At 48.9% G+C, this 16655-nt stretch overlaps 1 long non-coding RNA gene across 3 annotated transcripts; it reads right to left on the bottom strand.

Annotated features, from left to right (window-relative positions):
* Positions 1–3656: 3656 nt before the first annotated feature.
* On the bottom strand, positions 3657–16643 carry LOC115299487. 3 transcript variants are annotated; one of them, XR_003912200.1, is made up of 4 exons: positions 16311–16643; positions 11918–12154; positions 10602–10826; positions 3657–3696 (listed from the first exon to the last, which is right to left on the bottom strand). It is a non-coding gene; the product is annotated as an uncharacterized LOC115299487 (long non-coding RNA). The 3 variants fall into 3 exon arrangements; XR_003912205.1 differs by lacking the exon at positions 16311–16643 and adding an exon at positions 13555–13683; XR_003912201.1 differs by lacking the exon at positions 3657–3696 and adding an exon at positions 8261–8276.
* Positions 16644–16655: the final 12 nt, after the last annotated feature.

Here is a 16655-nt window from a genome sequence, read left to right as displayed (position 1 = left end):
GAAGGCCTGGTAGGAACGCCGCCGGACGCCCGAACTCAAGATGGGGCGGGAGCGCCGGCTGGCCGTCCAGCACGGCTGTGGCTCCCACGGTGTCTTCTCCAGCCCCCTCTCATTCTTCCGCACCAGGACCCCGAGCAGGCCGGCGTCTTCGGAGGCTTGCGTTTATGTCCCCTTTTGCTAAGCCACTTGGGTCTGGCTTTCTGTCCCCTGCAGCTCGAGAGTGCTGAGGGCACCCCCAGGCCCTCCAGGACAGTGGTTCCCAAGGCCGGCAGCGAGGACGGCAGGTGCAGCCTGGCCAAGGCCACACGCCCCGCCCCCCAAGCCCTGCTCCAGGACGCCGGCCGCTCTCCTGTTTGAACCCGTCTCTGCCTCCCTGAATGTCCAAAGCCCTCTGGGTCCCAACCGGACTTGCCTCTGGGTTCCCAAGGGATGCTTGAGATGCTGCTGCCGCCCTCGTGACTCCCCGGCTCAAGTCGCCCCCACCCCCCCAGCTGGCGCTGTGCCACGTGACCACGGCACTGCCTGCGTCACCGGGGGGGGGGGGCGTGGGGAGGCAGCACGCGGGGAGGGGGGGCAGGGAGGAGGCGGCGGCCACTTGAGATGTGGGTCCACTCATTTACCAATTCACCCAACACACACCGAATGAGCTCCTGCTTCGTGCTGGGCACTGGGGGTGCGCCCAGCAGTGACAAGACACAAAAATACCCCCCCCCCCCGTGGAGCCGACCTTCTGGGGGGGGATGAAGAAAACCAAGGTCATACATGATGTATTGGTGGTAAGTACTAACAAGAAAAACAAGCAGAGCAGGGGTGTGGGATGCTGGATCAAAGGCTGAGATTTTAGGGTGATACCCCATTTCCACAGGGCGGGGCTTCAGCTCACCATGGGAGCCGAGCTGCCGGGCCCCCAGTCCCCCCCTCTGTTCAGGCGTGACCCAGTGGAGGCTGTTCAACCTCTTTGGGCTTCAGCTTCCGCATCTGTGAAATGGAGATGCTAATAGTCCCTATCCGTAGGGGTTCTGGAGGGGGAGCGAAATAATGCATTTGGAGAGTTTGCACAGTGCACTACATGTGGCCCCAACCTTAGCTTCCCTCCACGGCTAATAATCCTTCCCAGGCCTGTAACATGTAAATCCCTGCACACTCTGTGCCCTGACACCCCCCCTCTCTCCCTGGAATGCCAAGCTTGGAAGATGCAGGGAGCGCAATCCTCGGGTTTGAGGGTTGGCACCATTGTGATCTGTGATCATCTGGATGGCTTCCTGTCCATCTGTCCATCGGCACTGTGGTTTCTTTGAGGATCTGGGGGCAGGGTTGTGTGTCATTCATCGGTTTCTGGTCTGTGTCTACTAAAAGCCTGATACTTCATGAGGAATCAATAATTTCTTTTTTTTAATGTTTTATTTATTTTTGATACAGAGAGAGACAGAGCAAGCAGGGGAGGGGCAGAGAGAGAAGGAGACACAGAACCAGAAGCAGGCTCCAGGCTCTGAGCTGGCTGTCAGCACAGAGCCTGACGCGGGGCTCGAACCCACAAACGTGAGATCTGACCTGAGCCGAAGTCAGAGGCTTAACCGATTGAGCCACCCAGGTGCCCCTAGGGATCAATAATTTCTAATTAAATTAGTGACTGATGAATATATAAGGATCTAATGATGACATCGAGCACCAAAGCAATTGAGGAAGGCTCCAGGGAAGAGGTGTCATGGGAGGAGGGCTTGGAACTGCCAGTGGAAAAGAAGTGCGCCACCTCACTTGTGTGGGCTGGGCTGATCTCGATTCCCGGCACCCCTCCCCCGTAATAATGAACGCATGTCCCAGAGAGTCTGGCCTGGTCTGCTACGCCGAGGTCCTGGAGCCTGCTCATGGGAATCCTGGAGGCTTCTTTCCCTCATGCGGCCAGGCCCACGTGGGAAGTGGGGATGAGAGTGGGCCTTCAGTGTCCCCTTGAGGGGCCCGGGCTGGCTGGTCGAGGACAGACGAATGGAGGAGACACTCAGCCAGCGGTGCTGTGAATATTGATCACCGGAGAGTAACATGTAAGCAAGGTCATTTCCCTCTTCGGCCAAACTGTTCGATCATGTTTAGTTGTCTGTTTTCCAAATTTCCCCGGGGCTCACCTAGGGGACGGATTTACTCTGTGCCCGTTTATTTTGCTTCAATCCCCAGTCTTTGGGGCAAAAAGGGACGCCATCAATTTCTCTTTGATATTAAGTTTTAACACCATGGGTAGGATTAATTCAGGTGCTAACGGGGGGTTCCTGTCCTATTCGACATTGCAAAGAGGTGCTACCCTGGGTGCCCCGTCACCCCATGACTTGACTGACTTGTTTGAGTCATGGGCTGACAGAATCTGAGAAATGGGGGCACTGGTACTCCTGCCACCTGTGACATGCCAGGCTCTGGGTATGCTGTCTCCTTTCGTTACCCCCGAGACATCCCGGAAAATAAATACAGTGCACCAGTGTGCGGGAACAAAGGAAGAAACAGATTTTCAAAGAAAAGGATCCAGAGCTGGTTGCGAGGATTCTTCCCCTCCGTGCCGAAAACCAGGATGTGAAAGGGCAGGGTGGGGGGTAATGAAAGGAGGTTGTGGAAAGTGTGGCTTTGGGGACTCTATGTACCAGGAATCGTACCCTGTGGAAGCAGGAGAAAGTGGAGGTACCTGCCCTTTCTCTATCGTCAAGTGTGGATCGATGACTCAAAGCTTCAAATGTAGCTTCTGGGCTTCCAGCCAAGACGGAATAACAGAGACCAGATTTACCTCCCACTAGAAACAACAACAAAAAACCCAGGATAAAACATATGAAATAACAGTTTTCAAAAGATTGGACATCAGGCAGTGAGGGGCAGCAATCATTGAGTGATGAAAACAAACAAGGTAAGCTCAAGGGCTGTCCAGCTTGAGAGATTTTGGCTCATGTGGCACGGAGAGGTTGTCCAGGACAAGCTCAGTAGAATCCCTGAGCTGAGCAGACCCAGCTAAGGGCCTGGGGAGACCACAGTGGCTAGAGTTCACAGGGCAGAATAACGGAGAGAGAGCTGCAAAGACAGAGCTTCAGGGATACGGAGAAGTCCACCGTGAGTACTCAGCTGAGTACCAACCAGCACATGTGAGGAAACTACCCATATCCGGTGAAAGCACACACAGATTCAGGACCGTGCCTGTTCTCACGAGCCAGGTAAAAAAAAAATCTCATTATTCATGGGGCATTGAATAGCTTCCTTAGGAAAGTCTTGCCTCAGTAGTGGAGAATTAGTCTTAGATTGACGGCTTCTCCAAACATGCTTAGCAAATCCCCAAAGCCACGGCTGGAAAGGATTAAGCTTTTTCTGGGTGACCTTACAACATTCTGAGTAAGATCAAGAATTTAGGAACACTAACATGTCTGGTACCCACAAGGTAAGAGTCACAATGTTTGGGATCCAGTAAAAAATTACCAGCCAGGCAAAGCAGGAAGACACAATCCATAACCAGGGGTAAAGTCAATCAATTTAAACCAATCCAGAATCGGGGCGCCTGGGTGGCTCAGTCAGTTAAGCGTCCGGCTTCGGTTCAGGTCATGATCTCATGGTTCGTGGGTTTGAGCCCCGTGTTGGGCTCTGTGCTGACAGCTCAGAGCCTGGAGCCTGCTTCCGGTGCTGTGTCTCCCTCTCTCTCTGACCGTCCGCTGCTCTTACTGTCTCTCTCTGTCTCTGAAAAATAAATTTAAAAACATAAAAAAATTAAAAAAAATCAATCCAGAATCAACTCAGATGTTGAAATTAGCTGACAAGAATACCAAACCAATTACTGTAACTATATCCCATATGTGTAAAAGGTTCGAGGAAAATGGCACATGCACTGGACACGCAAGATGTAAAACAGAAGTAAACCAAACTATGACAGATGAAAGCGACAGTGTCTAAGATGAAAAGCTCACTGGGTAGGGTTAATAGCAGAGTAGACACTGCAGAGCAGATTAGTCAACTAGGAGACAGAAATAGAAATTTCCCGAAAAGAAACACAGAGTAGAACGATAGCTGTGATAATACTTTGAAAGAGGGACAGAGCCTGGGTGAGCTGTGAGACGATGTGTCATTGGAGTCCCTGAAGAAGAGCAGGAGGAGGAACAGGAAGATATCTGAAGAAATGAGGGCTGGAATCTTCCAAATTTGATGTCAATTTCCAAAAGTTGATGAAATTCACAGATACGAGAATTTCAGTGAACCCCAACACAACAAAAATGAAGAAAATCACACTAAGACATATTGTGATGTAATTGCTCAACAACAGTGATAAAGAGAAGATCTTAAAAGTAGCCACGGGTGGGGGGTGGGGAAGACATGTAAAAGGATAAAGATTACAGCAGATTTTGTCTAAGAAGCAACGTGAGGGAGACAGCAGTAGAAAAACCGCTTTAAAATACTGTACTGATTTTTTCAAAGCCGTCAGACTAGAATTCATAACCAGAAGAAAATCTTCCAAACATGAAAGCAAAATAAAAACTTCTTGGACATAGAAAAGCCAAAAGAATTTACCTCTAGAAAATCTTAAATATAAGAAAGGTTAGCGGATGTCCTTCAGACAGAAGGGAAAACGATACTAGATCGATGTACGGATTTCCAGAGAGAATGAAGAGCATTGCTAACCAATGTGGTCACTGCACAGGTAAATACCTAACCTTTTCTTTTATTACTCTGGTCTCTAAAAGATAATGGGCTCTTGAAACAAAAATAATAACCACGTAATGGGAAGTTCATGACATATGTAAAAGTAAAATGTGTGACAGCGATAGCAAAAATGCTGGGGGCGGAAATGGAAGTATATGGTTGTAGTAAATGTAACTATCTTAAGTTATATGTGAAGCGGTAGACGGTGATGTTAAAGATGTATAGTATAGGGGCGCCTGGGGGGCTCAGTCAGTTAAGCATCCGGCTTCGGCTCGGGTCATGATCTTGCAGTTCGTGGGTTCAAGCCCTGCGTCGGGCTGTGTGCTGACAGCTAGCTCAGAGCCTGGAGCCTGCTTCAGATTCTGTGTCTCCCTCTCTCTCTGACCCTCCCCTGTTCACGCTGTCTCTCTCTCTCTCTCTCTCTCAAAAATAAATTAAAACCATTAAAAAGAAGATGTATAGTATAAGCCCTAAAGCAACTACTAACAAAATAAAACAGAAGCAATGTGAATATGCTAATCATTAGGGAATATGATGAATGAGTTTTTGCTAATAAATTTAAAAACTCCGATAGGGTGGATGAATTCCTTGAAACACACAAACTGCCAAAACTTACTGAAGAAGAAAGAAATATCCCGAGTAGCTAGATCTATAACTATTAATGAAATTGGCTTTATAATTTAAATCCTTTCCACAAAGAAAACCCCAGGCCCGGGTGACTTCTGCCGAACATTTAAGAAATAAAAAATGCCAATTCTATACAAGCTCTGTCAGTAAACCAAAGAAGAGGGAATATGTCCCAAGTTGTTCTGTGTGGCAGCATTACCCTGACATCAAAACCATGTAAAGCCTTTATGAGAAAAGGAAACTACATACCAGTACCAATATCCCTCATGAACGTCCACACACACACAAATTTTTCTATAATAGTTTATTGTCAAATTGGTTTCCATATAACACCCAGCACTTCTCCCCACAAGTGCCCCCCCCATGACCACCACCCCCTTCTCCTCCTCCCCCTCCCCCTTCAGCCCTCGGTTTGCTCTCAGTATTCAGTAGTCTCTCATGATTTAACACAAAAATTCTTAAATCGAATCCAACAATATAGAAAAAGTGGGTATGACCAAGGAATGCAAGATGGGGCTAACATTTGAAAACTGATCAGGCTAACTCACTGTATTTGCATCCTAAAACAAACAAACAACAAATTACATATAATTATTTTTAGTAGAGATACGAAAGCATTTAATAAAACCTAACCTCTACTGGCAAACTAGGAATAGAAGTGAACGTCTTCAATTTTATCAAAAATCTACAGCCTTGGGGCACCTGGGGGGCTCAGTCCGTTAAGCATCTGACTTCGGCTCAGGTCATGATCTCACAGTTCGTGGGTTCGAGCCCCGCGTCGGGCTCTGTGCTGACAGCTGAGCCTGGAGCTGCTTCAGATTCTGTGTCTCCACCTCTCTCTGCCCCTCCCCTGTTCATACTCTGTCTCTCTGTGTCTCTCAATAATAAATAAACGTCAAAAAAAAAAAAGAAAAGAAAAAGAAAAACCCACAGCCTCGCTGGGGAAAGACTGAATACCTTCCCCTCTAAGATTGGGGACAGGCGAGGATGGCCGCTCTCGCTACATTTGTTCAACATTTTACTGGAAAGGATAGTCGGTGCAATAAAGCAAGAAAGAGAAACAAAAGCCATCCAGACTAGAAAGGAAGAAATAAAACTGTCCTTATTCACAGAGGACCTGATTGTCTAGAGAGAAATCCAAAGGGTCCTACGAAAACGCTACCAGAATTAATAAACGAGTTAGCAAATTTACAGGATGTAAGAGCAATCAGAATTGAAAAACTCTGAATACCATTTAGAGTATGAGACGGACAGAGAGGAATAAATTTGCCAACAGATGTGAAAAACCTACAGACTAAAAATTATAAATTGCTAATGAGAGAAATGAGGAGCTGAATAAGTGGAGAGATATACCATGTTCATGGGTTGGAGGACTCGATATTGTCAGAATGTCAATTCTCCCAAAATTGATCTATCAATTAAACACAACCCAACTGAAATCTCAACATGCTTGTGTGTGTGTGTGTGTGTGTGTGTGTGTGTGTGTGTGTTTAGAAACTACAAACTGACACTAGAACTCATCTGGAAATGCAAGGGTTGTAAGATAAGAACCAGAATAAAGCTGAAGGATGAATATACAGAACTTACAGTAAAACTTGATTAATGGATTAATGGATATGGTGTCGAGATGGCCAAGTAGAACAAATGGAACAAAATGGAGCCCAGGAAAAGGTCTCCACATATATGGCAGCTGGTACAGGTCAGTTTCACCAAAGGTGAAAAAATAGTTCGGCGAAGAATATTGGAGTTAAGACAGTGCGTGTGTGTGTGTGTGTGTGTAAAAATGAACCACAGCTCTCACCAAATACAATAATTAGTCTGAAATGGATCTTAGACCAAAATTTAAAACCTAATTCCAGAAAACGTCTAAAACAGGAGTTGACAAACTTTTTCTTAAAGGGCCATATCACTAATATTTTAGGCTTGTGGACATTATGGTCTCTGTTGGAACCACACAATTCTGCCCTTGTGGTGTGAAAGTGGTCGTAGAAAATACAGGAATGAATCGGTGTGGCTACACTCCAAGAAAACCTTAATATTAATAGAGGTAGCTGGTGTGTAAGCCATAGTTTGTTGACACTTGTAGAAGAAAATGTAGAAAAAAAATCATGACCTTGAGTTAATCAAAGATTTAGACACAACATCAAAGCAGCATCTATAGAAGAAAAAAATTCATGAATTAGGCTTTATCAAAATTAAAAATGTCTCGTCTTTGAAAGGCAATGGTGAAAGCCATTCTCTTTCTCAACAGAGAGAGCCCTAACCTTGGAGAAAATCTTCGAAAAACATATATCTGATAAATGGATTGTATCTAGAATATATAAAAATCCTCAAAAAGCAACAATAAGAAAACAAACAACCTAAATAATAAATGGAGAAAATGCCTGAGGAGACACTTTACCGAAGATAATAGATGACAAGCAGGTGAACAGGGGCACAACATCCTTAGCCACTGGGGTGATGCAAATTTAAAACCACAGTGAGATGCCACTATAGACCCGTGAGAATGGCTTACATGGAAAAGGCGGATTAAACCAAATTCTGGCGAGGATGTGGAGGGACTAGAACTCTCATACGCTGCTGATGGGAAGCAAATGGCGTAACCACCTTGGAAACAGTTTCCAAAATGACTTCTATCAGATACAAACTATTTCATAAAAACATAAAAAGAGAAAGATATATTCATACATCTTTATCCATTTCTATCCATCTCTATCTCTGTATCTATCTCTGTATCTATCTCTCTATCTATCTTATGACTATAGGGTACACAGTGGGAATACAAGAATGGCTTGAAGATAAAATTGTTGGGGCGCCTGGGTGGCTCAGTCAGCTGAGCATCTGACTCGGCTCAGGTCATGATCTCACGGTTTGTGGGTTCGAGCCCCGCATGGGGCTGTGTGCTAACAGCTCGCTCAGAGCCTGGAGCTGCTTCAGATTCTGTGTCTCCACCTCTCTCTGCCCCTCCCTTGTTCACACTCTGTCTCTCTCTGTCTCTCAAAAATAAATAAATGTAAAAAAAATTTTTTAAAAAAAATTGTTAACATGACTCACTACATCAACAGATTAAAGGCAAAAACCCATTTTATCATATCCATAGATACAACAAGATAAAGCAATTGGCGAAACAAGAAACGTTCACATTAGATAAATTCTGGCATCTGGTAAGCTCCCAGAAAACTAGCAAGGACGAGAAAGGGTATCTGTGAAAACCCAGCAGCAAACATTTATCATGGTAAAACTTTAAACACAGCTCACCCACAACCAAGAGACCTACCATCACCACGGCTACTCAACCCTACCTTGTATTAGAGTCAATTGGACTGGACAGCAAATGGGTGAAGAATGGCCAGAAAAAGCCAGAATTGGGGCGCCTGGATGGCTCAGTCAGTTGAGCATCCACTTTAGCTCAGGTCATGATCTCACAGTTCGTGGGTTTGAGCCCCACGTTGGGCTCCGCACTGACAGCTCAGAGCCTGGAGCCTATTTCCGATTCTGTGTGTCCTTCTCTCTCTGCCCCTCCCCTGCTCATGATCTGACTTTCCTTCTCAAAAATAAATAAATGTTAAAAAAATAAAAAAAGAAAAAGCCAGAATTGTTTTTAATTGCAGAGATGATATTTTGTCTAGAAGACCCAAGAGGATGTGCTTTCAAACTATCAGAACCACATGAAAGTTCAACAACACTGCTGGGTACAAGACAACCTACTAAAACCAACAGCACTTCTCCTGAACAGCAATACCAATGCGACAGGCAAACCCCACCCACAGAGGCGGTAAAAGCTATAAGGAACTTATGATTAAATCTAAGTAAAGGTATGCAAGCCCTTTAGGGAGGTGGTATAGCAGAATGGTTCAGAGCAGGGCCTCTGACTCAAAATGTCTGATTTCACACGCAGCCAACTACTTACTGGCTTGGGCAAATGACTTGATCACAAAAGTAAGACAATGATGTCTACCTCATAGGGAAGTCGGAAAGTTTAACTGAATTAAATATAAAGTGTTTAGAACAGTAGCTGTGCATGTACATTTCTAAACGTTTGCCACTATTGTTATGAAGACAATTACAAAATTTCATTGAAGGACATGAAAAACATCTGAATTAATCTGGAGGTGGACCATGTCCATGGATGGGACAATTCGGAATCAGAAAGAAATAAAATTTCTACTGGTGAGTTGATAGGTTCTTTACAGTTGCAACAAAAATGCCGACAGAATTTTCAAATGGGATCTGAAAAGATGCACATTTATATACAAAAGTGAAGGTTCAGGAAAAGTTAAGACATTTTTAAAGACAACAAAGACTCTATCATTTGGTTTATTTGATATTGACTCTTTATAAAACTATATAATCTAAGGCCGAGTGTTACTGCCAAATAGGCCAGCTAAAGAGACTGATGGAACAGAATAGAATCCAGGAATAGACTCATGTGTATATGGGAATAGAAAGGAAGAGGCATTGTAAATCAGTGGGTGAAGGATGGACTAGTCAAAAAATGATTTGCATATTAAGTTCTTCATATGGAAAAAGTACATAGTTAAGCCTCTACCACATCCCAAACAGAAAAGCATGTTCTAGATGGGCTAACATATAAATGTAAAAGGACCTTTTGTAGCCTCCTGTAACTCAGGAGGTAGAAAGTATTTATCGAACAAGACACAGAAGGCCAAATACTTAAGAGAAGATACAGATAAATTTCACTACATCAAAATGAGCAACTTCTGAAGGACGAGAGTATCAAAACACAAAGTTACGAGAAAAGCAATAAACTATAAGAGAATGTTTGAAACACACACAGACAGAGGATGGGCAGTAAAATTATATGAGGCTCCAGGAAATCAGTAAGAAAAAATTCAAGTAACCCAGTGGAGAGATGGGCAGGGAAAGAACAAGAAATGCACAGAAGAAGACACCGCAAAGCCTAAACAGAAAGATTCCCAAACTCACAAGTAATCAAGAAATGCAAACTAATCAATCACCGTATATCAGCTCCCTCAACTTGACACGCATTTAAGTCAACTCCAAGTGTCACAGAAAATGTGATGCGCTCCGTGGGAGCATAAATTGTGTTTGATTTGGCAACATGTAGGAGGGTTAAAATGTACAGACACCACAATCCAGTGGTCCCTGCCTCCAGATGCCCATCCTGGGAAACCCTTACACGTGAGTATGAAGAAGTAGGTAAAATAATGTCACTGCAGCATTGTTTAAAATCCAGAAAGGTTGGAAACAACCTAAATACCCATTAACATGGGTGGAGGGGGATGGGAGAAACAAGGGAATTGTCGTCACTGTATGCTGGTAAATGTTCAGCAACCTACCGTCAAGGGGGAAAAAGTCTTGAATTGTAGCAGTTGTTGGTTTCTGAGATATGAATGCTCCCATGGCTGATTTCCAGCTGCTGCGGTGACATCACTGAACACGGAGTTGGGAAGAGATGGATACAATCAGCTCCTGGTAAAGGTCCTGGGGGGTGGGACACCATTGATTGTTTTCTTTCAGCATCAAGATCAATGAAGAAACTAGGTAGAGCTGAAAAAATAAGGCTTAGAAAAAAAGCGATTTGCGATGTTATAATCAATAGGATCATGTTTATATAAATTTTAAAATTGCACAAAATGATATAATGCATTGATATGCATTAAAGAATAGAATGCAATGGGAAGAAATAAAAAATTTGGGGATAGCATTTGCGTTTGGAAGAAGAAAGATAAAGGAAGGAGTGCAAAGAACGTCAGTGTATCTCGTGGTTTTCTTTCTTAAATTAAAAGAGCTGAACCAAATATATTGGAATCTTAACATTGATTCCTTTTGAATCAATATTCAAAAGGGAGGCATTATAACATACTCTAGTCTCTATTTATTTGAAGTACTCATTAACATAAACATAATGCAAAAATAAAGTATGATCATGATTATATAAAAACAAAACTCCCCCAAAATCCACCTAAAAGGGTTTTGGTCATTGTGTTTGGATTCTGGACCATAGCTTTTCTATGGTCCTTTATTTCCACATTTTGTTTCAAGTGTGACTTGCACAGTGGCAGAAAGCCACCAAACTTCGAGGGTTGGGCCAGGCGATGGCTCTGGGCCCGTCCGGGTTGGCACCTCTATTTGATGGGTCTCAGCACATGTCAGAATTCTCGGACAGTCTCCACCTGAGACACTGTGAATAGACTTGGGGTCGGTGGGTGGGTTTTCGTCCAGAATTTTACTGGGACAAGACACCGTGGCACTGTTCCAGGAAGCTTCTAAAGGGTGAAACAGGCGGGTCACAGCGTCGGGAAGAGCCGGCTCCCTGGGAGCCAGGTGGCCACAGAGGGAAAGGTGGCCGGAAGTGGTTACGTTAGTACGAGCTACTTTGGGTTGACTGGATAAGCTTGGATTCACAAGACCTGGGTGAGGCTCTGCCACTTACTAGCCAGGTGACTTGGGAAGAGTGACTTGGTGCCTGTTTTGGTTTTTGTTTCTGTTTTCATTCGTACGGCGAGTACTCTAGTAAGTTGTGTTATTATGCGAACTATGTGTGACCCCTCCGTGGGGGAGGCTTGTACTTGTGTGCTCCATCGAGGTCATGTGGCCACATGACCTAGAGTTGTCCCTCCTTGCCCTGCTGAGTGGTGGTTATGGGACTTACTTGAGGCAATGAAGCTGCGAGCATGAACTCATGGTCCTGTCTCTCCTTGGCCTCTGCCAGGATGTCCAGATTTGGGGCTGGTCCGTCTACACGGTCCCCAGAGTACACATGGCCGGATCAGAAGTACAGCCAACTTGGGGTGCGCTGGAGGGTGAGTGAGACCCATTCTCTCAGCAGGGGGAGGGTCAGACGTTGCTGCAATACCCCCTAGTCCTTTCTGGCTGAGGGCGCTCATGTCTGGAAGACAGAATGGGATAATGTACGTGACAGGCACAGCCACCACGTGGCGAAGAGGGACATTGCAGTCAGAACAGAAGAGGTCATGGGCAGCCACCAACAACCCAAAAATCGTGGTGACCAAACATATCACGTTTATTTCTCATTCACACCACGCATCTTCTAGGGGTCCCTGTCCTGTGTCGTCATTCGGGGACCCCAGCTGATGGAGACTCTGTGGGTGATGGGTGTTTTTTCAAGACCCTGAGTCAGGAGGGAAAAACCTGGTGAATCCAGCAAACCATAGGCAGGCTTGTAAAGCTCCGACTCAGTAGAGACGTGAGTCACTTCCCTCTCTTTCCACTGCCCAAAGCAAGTCCCTTTGAAAAGGGACAGGAGTGCAAATCCACTCCGTGCACAAGAGGCAAGAAGGAGGGTGTGTGCGGTGGGCGCTGAGACCTTCCTGGGGCCATGGTGTGAATGGCGGCTTGTGCAGGACTCACTGTTCATCGTGACCTTTATGCCGACTCCGAGTGGGGAAAAGTGGCACGTGGGACCACATTCTAGGCAGGGGACCCCCATGCACGAATGCAGAGTCTGGAAGGCACCTGCCGTTCTCTGTTCAGAGCAGAACATGCTGAAGCCAGGGGTTGGCCAGATGCACTCCCGAGCTCTCTGGGAGCACCTCTGGATTTAGACGTTGGCACGGGGCAGCCGGGAGCCTCGCCATTCGGCGAGCAGGAAAAGTGAGCAGCGCCAGCTTTCGGCTCAGGGGAGGGAGGGGTGAACCCCTGAGTTCTGGCGGGGCGGGAGGCTGGTGGGAAGAGCTGGGCTTGTGAGCTCTGTCTGAGGGCCAGTCAGCAGGACCGGAAGCTCGACAGACGTGATGGCTTGAGGGTGACAGGTGGAGGATGACTCCGGTCTGTGCTCAAACTGGTTGTGGGAGCGGCTGGAGGGGGGGGAACGCCTCATGTCACAAACAACGACAGTACTTCGTTTCAGGAGGTTTGGGAACGATGAGAACTCTCTTATGTCACCCCCTTGGTGAGCTCTTGGACCTCAGTTACTAAAACTCAATGTGTCTAGACCCCGTCACCGGCAATTCCCCGCCAAGTACACCCCGCCGACAGAAGGGAGCCCAGGTGCATGCTGACCCACGGCTGCGTCCACAACAACCTCCAAACCAAAAGCAAGCGAGGCGCCCACCCACAGGAGAAACAGCAGCGCGGTTCCACAGTGGAATATTAGACAACAATGAAAAAGGAATAGATTACAAACAGAACTATACAGTAAGGAGCGAACCTTAGAAACAGAATGTTGAACAGAACCGGATCCCAAAACATTCATGTTGTGTGATTCTATTTGTGGAAAACACCCCCCCCATACCAAAATCACAATGTTAGAAGTGAAGACGGGGCTACCTGTGGGGTGGACAGAGCGGGTCGTGAGGGGGCCTCTGGAGGATTGGCAGTGTCTTCTTTCCCGACGGGGCCGGCAGTTAAACAAGCATTTACTCCCTGACAGTTCATTGAGCTGCACATCCAACTTTTCTGCACTTTTCCACACAGAAACTAAACATCAGCCTAGACGAGGCAGAGTGAGACACAGCATCGCAGGGACCACCAGAAGGGGCGTAACTTGGCACGTAGCTGAGGGGCAGGGGAAGGTGGGGTGGCTGAAGCAGAGGAGAGGAGGGGCCGGGAGGCCCGCAGGGTGGAGGCTGCTGGAAGGTCAGCTAAGAAGGAGGCCACTGCCTCCTCCCCTGGTTTCAGGAACAGGATGGTCGCTCCCAGCCGTCTAGAGACCGGTTTCCCTTTGGGGAGGCGGGGCGGGAGGATGGCAGGAGGCCAGGTTGGTGGAGGGCTCCAGCGGCGGGTGTGGGGGTGGTGCCGAAGAGGGGACGGTGACTGCAGATGTGTCCTTTGGCACTCTGGTCCTAAACTGGGGGAGGGCCCGCGCTGGCAGCTGGCGGGAAGGCAGGCTTTGCCATGGGGAGCCCCTTGGGGGATTGCTGGCCAATCTCACCTTACCGGGGAGGTCCTCTCCACACCCACTTTGTGCAGGAGACCTCCCTCACCATGCATGTCCATGCCTGCACTCCCTTCCTCCTCTTCCCTGGGGCCTGGCCTATGTTATACGCTTACTTTACCTAGTTGATCTCGGCCCGCTAGGTCAACCCCATGGGAGCAGGGAGTTTTCCCTGTTCTGTTCCCTGTTACCCCTGTCCCGGGCACGTGCCCACACACGGCAGAGGTTCAACAAACATCTGTCGTGGATGAATGAATGGGGAGGTGTCCTACGAGAGAGAGGCCCCAGGGGCAGGATCTGGAGCTCAGTGCAGAGGACATTTACAGACCAGAAGTGGAGGCAATGGATTGTAGAGGGGGGAGGTGAGTGTGGGCAGGGCGGCAGGAGGTTGAGGGAAGGGCCTTGGTTCTGATGGGAGGGGCGGTGCTTCAGGGGGACAAAGCCGACCGTCTGGAAGAGCCCCAGTGGAGGGTGCAGAGGGGCTTATGTTGCACCCTGGGGCCCAGCAAGGTTAGAGACCACCAATTCTGGGGTTCCCTGCTGGGCTCAGAAGCTGACCAAAGGGTGGGTTGTTGTGTTTGCCCAGGACAGGATGGTTTCTACCGTGGTCCAGGGCATCCTGGAAGATGGGGGGGGGGGGGTTCAGCAGAACCGACAGATGGGGAAGATGGAATGAGCGGCCTCCCTAAGATCCGAGAGGAGGCAAGGCCCAGCCTGATGCTGGGAAGGGCATGGACGGCATGGGTGAGGCTGGGCCTCTACTGAGCAGGAAGCGGCCACACCAGCCCTGTGATCCCATCCAGTTCACAGGTGAGGTTGCACTTGCCTCCCCCCCCTCCCCTCAGGCAGGACTTGAACCCAGCCTGTGTCTTCCAGAGGCATTTTGCTACACTGAACCAGACAGGTGAGCGGGTGTGGACAGAGAATGGGCTGCTGGGTCCTGGATGTGAGGTTCGGGGCAGGAGGGAGAGAGCAGAAGGGGCCGGGCTGGTGGGTGAGACAGGAGGTGGAGGCCAGCCTCCTTCACAGCGAGGAGGACGCGCGTCCTGAGCACGTCTAACCTGCGCTTACCTGGCCCTTGCACTGAACCTGCGCGCCTGTGCTGAGGCGCACCCCGTGAAAAAGCTGAGGCTGGGAGGAGTGTGGGGTCATGCAGGAAGCAGGTGGTGGTGCTGGCAGAGACCCCAGGATGCTCTGGGGTCCTTCCCTTCTGAGGCTGGGAGGAGTGTGGGGTCATGCAGGAAGCAGGTGGTGGTGCTGGCAGAGACCCCAGGATGCTCTGGGGTCCTTCCCAGCAGGGGCGTGGGGGCGGACCTCCTCAAAGGTCCAATGTGGGCATTTGAGCCGCATGAAAGCCGGGCTCCAGCTGCCAACCCCCGCTCCGCAGCGAGAATCCTGAGGCTGTGTCCACCTGCCCCAAGCTTCATGACTCGGTCATCCTGCCCCTGCCCCTTCTGGACCCTCCTGGCCCCCCTGCAGTTTGGGGAGCTGCCCGGAGTCCCCAGAAAACCGGCTGAAGGCAGCAGAGCCTCACGGAATTGTGGGACGGGACATCCTGGCTCCGACTCCGGGCGGGGCTCCCCAGGGGCTCTGGCTCCTCCCAGGCAGTCTCTGCCTCTCCTCCTCCTCCCTTTCCGGAGTGGTTTTGCTGAGCACCTGGGAAGGTACTGGGGGGCCGATCCTTCCCTCCCCCAGGGACGGTTGTGCCCCCTGCAAGGGACTCGATCTTTCAGGCCAGGGCTTAGCTTGGACAAAAGAGGGGACATACTTTTTGAGGGCCTGCTCAGCGCCCGGCACTGCGCGCAATGCGGGGCCACACTGGTGACTCAGGGAAGGGAGGGTCCGCCTGGCGGAAGCCCTGAGTTTGGGGCAGAGGGACACAGGCAGAAGCCCGCGTTTCCCAGCCTGGTTTTGGAGTGCACCCAGTGCTGTTTCTACGCTCTATCTTACCAGTAGGTAGAGAGCCGAGCAGGAGGATAGATCATGGCGCTCTGCCTGCGGGAAGCCAACTACCCCAAGCAGCTCATCCAGAGTTTTACCTCGTCAGATGCCTATTCTGTCCCCGCCCCTCCCGCCCTCCTCAAACCGCCAGCTTCTTCCCACGGGTCCAGTTTTGCGCTCCAGAGGGTCCTCAACTTGTCTGACCCACCTTCTTCTACCAACGAAAGGGACCCTTGCCCGACCTCTTCTCCCCACTTCTGAAGTCTTCCGTGCTCCGCTGTGCCACCTTCGGCTCCCCTCCTCCCCTGCCTGTCCTTCCGGTGGCTGCCCTTCGGCCCCACCTCTTCGAATTCTCGGTCATTGGGCCGCTCTTCCATAATTTCGGCACCTGGGCGGCCAAGGTGCCCCCGAAAAGCTCAGCTGATTAGCGCCCCCCCGCCGACTCCCCAGGTGGCCATCGCCTTCCTCCGTCCCCCGCCGGCACACCCAGCCACCCAAGGCGTCCACCCGCGGGGGCCGGGGCGCGGCTCCACCTGCAGGGCGCTGGGCGGCA

Source organism: Suricata suricatta, chromosome 1 (genome assembly GCF_006229205.1).
Source record: "Suricata suricatta isolate VVHF042 chromosome 1, meerkat_22Aug2017_6uvM2_HiC, whole genome shotgun sequence".
NCBI lineage: Eukaryota > Metazoa > Chordata > Mammalia > Carnivora > Herpestidae > Suricata > Suricata suricatta.
This window is presented reverse-complemented; position numbering and strand designations above follow the sequence as displayed.